The sequence below is a fragment of the Centroberyx gerrardi genome, chromosome 19 (assembly GCF_048128805.1).
Source record: "Centroberyx gerrardi isolate f3 chromosome 19, fCenGer3.hap1.cur.20231027, whole genome shotgun sequence".
Taxonomy (NCBI): Eukaryota; Metazoa; Chordata; class Actinopteri; order Beryciformes; family Berycidae; genus Centroberyx; species Centroberyx gerrardi.
The window spans coordinates 10,649,373-10,656,868 of record NC_136015.1 but is presented as its reverse complement, the minus strand read 5'-3'; positions in this window follow the sequence as shown (position 1 = coordinate 10,656,868).

Here is a 7,496-nt window from a genome sequence, read left to right as displayed (position 1 = left end):
GACTCCTCCGCACAGAGAGGCCTTCTTTTGTGGACCAGAGGCCGACTCAACCATTATGATGGTAATCTTGATGATTAAAGACGCGTGGAACAAACCGGGCTACCTGTTGCCATGATGTCATGTCTAGTCTAGAGCGGCTGCAGTGATTAAGGTTTAAGGCCATTAGAGTGCATTTACTGAATGTTGTTTGTGGAAAAATATCAATTAGCTCTTGGCTTCCAAACAGGGGTTTTTGTTTTGGATTTGCATTTCTGGTTCTTGGTGCACATGTAGGGAAGTGTAGGCGCAAATGTCGAGGTTTTTCAGCTAGGAGGTGTATGTGAAACAGCTGTTGTTTGGAAAACTTTTGTGGTGAGACTTGAAGCGACCAATTATCACTCTTGGATTAAGAGGATCAGCTCTTGAACTCTTGGCTCTTGGAGTAGCTGTAGATATCTGGGATTGGATTCCAGAGACAGAGTTTTGATCCATACCTTTAGCATGGTGCCATATTATTCTAACAGAGCAGGGTTAGAATCAATTAGCTGAAAAGACATTTCTGACATCAATATCTTTCCACCATTTTCCAAATCAACTTTCATATTATTTCACACACACATGCCAATTTGCTAGAAAAAAACTTGGCTACAATGAGCAGTTCAAATTTTATGAACCCCTAACCAAATTAAGACTTTTTAATTGCAAACATAGCTGTTCTACAAACAACAACATATTTCTCCACTCATCCATGATTTGTTAATTGTGTTTCAAGAGAAGCTGACTGCACCTCTTAAGCAAACAAAAGCAAGTATCATTGGCAGAATCTTTATTTCTTTGGAGATTCTGTCGAGAGAAATTACCTTATTAGTGAAAAGCTAGCATGGTTAAAAAGACAAGAAAAAGACAGGAAATGTGTTTAATTGCAACTAACTCTAACTTCATCTGGTTCTTTATCTAAATGTTCCTTAGAGCACAAAGCTTTGGCAACCGCTACAGTCTCATAACTCCATCTGTTTTGCTTCAAACATCTTGCAGAATACTCACCACTGGGCAGAACGCTTAATACTACAAACCTCCTCTCCAATGTTTTTCTGTCTTGTGTGGTTTTTGACAGATACATATCAGGATACACAAGGCTAAGTGTTATGATGCAAAAGTTGAGGGCATATTGTCAAGCAGGCCTGCATTCTTCAAAGAGGGAAACCAGGGGCGAAACAAAGCTCGACTTGAGAAAAGAGAAAGAGAGAGAAGGATGAAGAGAAGGCGCAGAGAAAACAGTCCTTCAGCAGAGAGGTTGTTACAGGTGTGTGGAGAAGCGTGAGTGAGCAAGCTGGATTACACCACCCTCCACCCCCCCACCCCCCCCCCTCCACCCCCATCTGCAGGCCCTTTGAGCTCCAGAAGCCCCCACGCTAACTTATTGCCTGTTTCCTCGCCTCGCTGCCTGGGCCCAGTCATTTGGGTTAATGGGGCCTGCTCAGCCCTCCATCTCCCCTCCGTGACTGCAGTCTGCCACAGCTTCACCTCCACCCCTGCAAACCACAGCAGCGGGCCTGCTGGTCCTGTGGATGGATGCACTGCCACATCTAACACTGCCGACATGATCTCACACAAAGGCGTGAAATGGACACGAACTCTGAAAAGCCGATTTACGCGCTGTGGATGCATGTTATATGAAATTAACGTTTCTTTACCACGAACTCCGCCACAAATTGAAATACATTCCAAACATTGGCTAACGATTAAGTTTTGGCAAGTAAAACGACTTTGGTTAAGGTTATGGTTAAGTTTAGGCAACTAAAACAACTTGGTTAAGGTTAGGGAAAGGGTTTGGTCATGATAACACTGCTGATGTCTTCCTTGCTTTCTTTCTATCTCTCTCTTCCTTTTATTTTATCACTGTTACCTTCCTCTTACTTCTCCAGCTCTCTTCCTCCCTCCTCCTCGCCCTCCTCCTCCTCCACCTCCTGCTCTCCTCACAGGTGGCTGCGCCCCGGCCTCGCTCACATGGAAGCAGGCTCCTCTCATCGCCCGGGGCCCCGGCCTCTGAAGCACTCCTCAGGGAGACGCCACCAGAGACCCGGGCCTGGACTCTTAATGCAAATGTGCAGCCTCACTTGAATTGAATATCTGAGGGACCTGTGGCCTCTTGGAACATTTTTTTTTTCTTTTTTCGCACACACGCACACAGCAAGGACGCACACACACACACACAGTCACACACGGATACCCACGCACACGCTCACACACGCACGCGACGAAACACTCACCTTCTCCTCCTTCCTCCTCCATCCTCCCTCGGGGCAGTGTTATTTTTGGCTCTGGCTGGGACATATGTCATTGGGGAGTGCGTGCAGCGCCTGGTTAATTAGGGCTACCTCAAAGCAGGCATAAAAACGGAGGCAATATTTATTAGGCAGCACTTTAGCTGCTTGTCATGAGTGCGTGTCAGCGCTGTAAAACAAAGTTTGAATGAGTGAGTCAGAAAATGTTCTGTAACTAACTATCGCTATCCCGCTGCTCATGGAGAGATTGACATTGCTTTTACACATAAAGTTTCTTTGGTCCAATTCATAAATGCGGCCTGGCGCTCCATATACATTCTCACGGAAGATGTATCCCTCTCCCTGTAGTATTTATTTGTTGTAATCAAGTGGACAGAGCGATGTTTGTCCCCCGGTGCTTGCTGTACTCCACTCTCCTAACAGGAAAGGTACAACACTGGTATGCACCAGAAGCGTCCGCTAATGTGTGATAATTTATGACGGCCATTTTGAGGTGGTTATGTAAACGCGGGCTTGTTTAATTTAGCGCTGAAAGCTAATAAATCCCAATGGTAGCGTGAGTTAGTGTAAGCGTGCCTGTTGTTGTGATGAAGATTAGTTGCCCCCAGTGGAGAATACTGATCTACTTAAAGGCACAATTCATAAATTTCCAGTTTACTTTCAGATTTTCTGGACAATTGCAAATAAATGGTTGGTATCTCTGGCACAGATAAGTAGCTCATGTTTCAAAATCCATTATTTTAGTGGAGATTCACTTCCTTGCCACTCTTTTTTTGATGGTCATGTTTGGCTGATGTATATAGAACAAGAAGGTCTCCTCTCCTCTCTTTCCTTCCCCTCTTGAGGGGAATCCATAATCTAGAAAGAAGTAATAGTTCATCTGAGAAAAACAAATGTCTGCCACGTTTTTTTGGACCCTTCACTGTGTCATCGATGTGGCATGCCATGCACAATTTTTTTTGTTACCTGTTTGCCTTCCTGCAACAAACACAAAGACCATTGTTTCTGGTCGTATGGAGTATTTTGGCCACTTCACACCTGTTGTTCACATCCATGCTAGCCTGGCGTGAACGAAGGGTCGTTCTATTTGTGAACTACACCCATTTTCCCAGTGATTAGACAAACGTGCGATTGCCCATTTTGCACAAAACATAGCCGACTTACTAATTCAAAGAGAAAATTATGAACAGCCAAAGAAAGCAAACAGTTGTTGCGTGTGTGTGTGTGTGTGCGTGTGTGTGTGTGTGTGTGTGTGTTCTTCCAATGAATGAATCTAGCTTAAACTCCCATCTTCCACCCAGTTCTATCCTCTAAGCACTTATGCAGATCTGAGGAGAATAGATAGTTTTAGTAAATACAATAATAGCTCTATCTTCTTCTTGTGTATTTCCATCATATTGCATGCCTATCAAAACTTCTAGTGTGTAGTCTGAGCTGGTTGATTTAAGGGTTCTGGTTTCTGGAGCAGAGTGGGTTGTGGTTAGCAGTGAGGGTGCCAACAGAGGCCATGTGATAGGCATTACCTCAGAGCGAGCGTCCATGATTATGCTTTAAGAGCTTTTTAATGCTCATTAACACTTCTGGCTCCTCAGGCCCGGGTTTAACTTCTGGCTACTTCTCCCTGTGGCTGAGAGGAATGGGCATGTATGCGCGCACAATAGACACACACACACACACACACACACACACACACACATATACAGATAAACAAACACAGGCATGCACACACACAAGCACATGCAGACTAATGCAGATATGCACACATGCTCTCCCTTTCTCTCCTTATGCTGAGGTATTGAATTGTCACTCAACAGGCTTGAATCACACCAGAAATATAAGAGAATAACATGGATTTTTTTTTTTTTTTACATAAACCACCCTATCAAAATGACATTTGTGATTAAGCGGCACTCAAACAGAAAAAGACTAAGTTTACCTCTAGGCCAAATTTGTGATTTATTTTAATGGAAGTTAGTAGATGTGGAGATTTCTCTGGAGTTTAGATACCTGAATAAGCCTCTGTGTAGGTCTGACTCAGGTCGGTGGCTTTCGAGCAAGTGCCACAATACCCAGATATTATCCAGACCCTCTTAAGCCGCCATAAACCAAGAGTTAGTAGGGTGCTACTGGTATTTATTTAAAACCACTTAAATAAACAACTTATTACACATTCAGCACAATTTGTCACTGAGAGACTCAAAGTGGGCCATTGACTCAGCTGTGTAAATGTGTTTTTCATGGTTACACAACATTCAAGTTTGCTACACTTTTTGGATGGTTATAAACAAGGATGGGTTACAGACCATGCAACATGCACAGATTGTTCTGATCACTGTTCCTGTGAATTATGATATAGTTTATATTCAAGTTATTAGATGCACATACCAAACTGACATAATGTGATTGAATGGCTTATGCAGTTGTCAGAAGTACAGTATTGCCTTCAGAGAATTATAGATGGGTATTTTCCGCCATGTATGGATGCATAAATGTGATTATGGTGAAAGCAGCATGATCACCTACTAGAATTAGACAGAATTGTATTTAAAACTATAGCTCTATTTCTCCTTTCTTTTATGAGCAACCGTTCAATGTTCCTCTCCAATTTTCTCCGTTCCAATTTAGCTTCATACCTCCTATAGCTACGGCAGTTCAGGATAAATAATTTGTTGATGGCCACATGCTTCACTGCAGGAACATTTGAGAGATGGAAAAAAAAACAAAACTTACAGGTCTACTCTGTGTTGGTCAATAACTCTAGCAGAGAGTCATTAAAATGGACGGCATAATTCCTGCTAGACGTGTTAGGTTTTAAAGTATGATTGACAATACCGAGCTCCTTGCTAAAACCTCAGAGCTTTTTCCTTGGGTTTACGGCAGCGGCCATCTTGAATTTTTCTGCTGGCATGAGAAATGGCAGCCTTGGCCTCCACGGTTTGGTTTCTGGGGGACAAAATGAGGCCTGTAAGTGCTGCCAGACCCTAAGAGATGGAGACTAAGGGCTTTACCAAACCATAGCACTGACCAAGCCACTAATCACGGGTTGCTAAACCAAGTCTTGATAGCTAGCGTATTTATGAACGTGCGGAATCACCAGGGGACTAAGTGAAAATAGTCACTTAGCATTTGCTTCCTCCTCTCCTCTTTTCAGTGGCTGACACAAGGATTCATAGTGTCAGTTGTCAGTGATTCTTGGACTTTGCTGTGATGGTGTATCAATGTTGAGTGAGTGTCAGTGTTTCAACGTACTATCTCTTCCCCCTCAAATACATTGGAATACTACCACAATAAAGCTTGTAATGCTTTCCTTCCAGGACTAAGACAGTGGTAAATGCAGTCTCACTGAATTTGATAGTACACTTAACATGCTTCAAAACCAATCAAGAGTTCCTTCCTAATATTTCTCTAACAACAGAGACTTGACTTCAGTGCCATGAACTCAGAAACAACATTACAGAAGCCTCCATCATCAGTGGATTTGGTTTGTTTGATTAATACCCATCTGGGGTTTCCATCAAAGAGTGGTTTACTTGAACATCGATGCAACCCCTGACTCTAATGCAAGGGTCTAACAAAACCCCCTCAAGACTTGATTAATTTGATTAATTGATAACACGAGCGAGTCAAAGCGCGCTGCAGAAGATTTATTCAGCACCAAGGCCTAATAAACATATTATTGAAAAGCTGAGGTTGAAAAATGGCAAAGGGACACATTGGTTTGTTTTGGCTTGGGAGCCTTGTTCCATTCTACTGTACGAAATGGGTTTGCAGACTACTGGTGTGGAGCCGCTCTCTTTTATTTGACTATGTGCCTCACTGGGAGAAAGGAAAAAATGGCTTTGTATAATCACCAACCCGCCGTATGGCCAAAAAAAAAAAAAGAAAAAAAAGAAAAGAAAAATGTTGGCAACTGTTTTCTGTGCAGAACATTAAAAAGAGAGCAAGAGAGAGAGGGGCAGAGGGAGACGTTTCTGACCGCAACTCATAAACCGCACTTTATTTAGACTGGCGTGCACCCATTATTTGTTCACAGGGGCTTTCAGTCAGTCTGAGGGAAATATGTTCCAGCATCTGGGTGGAGGGGGGGGGGGGGGAGGGGGGGGGGGGGGGGGTGATGGAGGGAAAGGGGGATGATGGAGGAGAGAGAGAGAGAAAGAGAGAGAGAGAGAGGAGGTGGGATGAACTCTTGCCAGGTGTCGGTCGTTGCCATGGCATTCCATCAGGCGACTCCATTGCGGCTCGGCGGGCTCATCAGTGACTGAATGCCAATGGGAGGGTGTACGCTCTGTGGAGAAACCAAAAGTGGCTCTAAAGCACTCGGCTCGAGCAAACCCCCCCCCCCCCCCCCCCCGTCCACCACCCCCACCCCCAGGAGAATCTATAGAATATGCTGTGTGACCTGTGTGTGTGTGTGTGTGTGTGTGGTGTGTGATGCATGATTGACAGGGAGAGTATATAATGCACTCATGGCTTGGCTTTCTCGGTTAAGTGTGTCACTGTGAATTCCACGATTTCTGTGACATATCGAAGATGGGCTGCCTCTTGAATTGGATTTGATCACTCCAGTTAGACGGATGATGTGCTGGTGTGCAGACTTATGTGCATGCTTTATTTATTTTTTTTTTCGTATCCGACCAAAAGGCCTTCAAAGTGCCAGGCTGCATGGCTTTCATTTTTGGAAGAATCTTATAAGAACGACATGTTCCAGCTGTGGTGATGGTGGGGATTGGGAATGTCATATTTTACATTCACACGGCACGACTTGTTTGAGATGTGCCTCAAATTCCAAACATCAGTGTCACTTTGTCTTAACCACTCTTATGCTACTATGCTATGAATGGTTTACATTATCATCCTCTCCACTCCCCGCGGTGGATAGCAGTGTTTCCATGTTCATGAATATTATGTGGTATTGCTAGAAATGTCACCATCATCATCATTGATATACAAAACAGCCCTATCTCTATTCACCTATACTCGTGTGCGGCGGCAACTGTACATATTCACAAACTGAATAGGCCTCGCTCGCTGCAACTCTTAGCAACTGTTGCTATGTGTAACATTGTTGAACTCCACCTCTCGCTCGCTCTTCAAACGCGAATGACTAATCCATCACGGAGCACAGTGAAAGCTCTCGGTGAGGCCTCTGGAGCCCCCCGTGACCCTCTCCTGGATGTTTCCTCATTACTTTATAATGTATTCACGCTTACGCTTCCATGGCGCTCGCCCTGG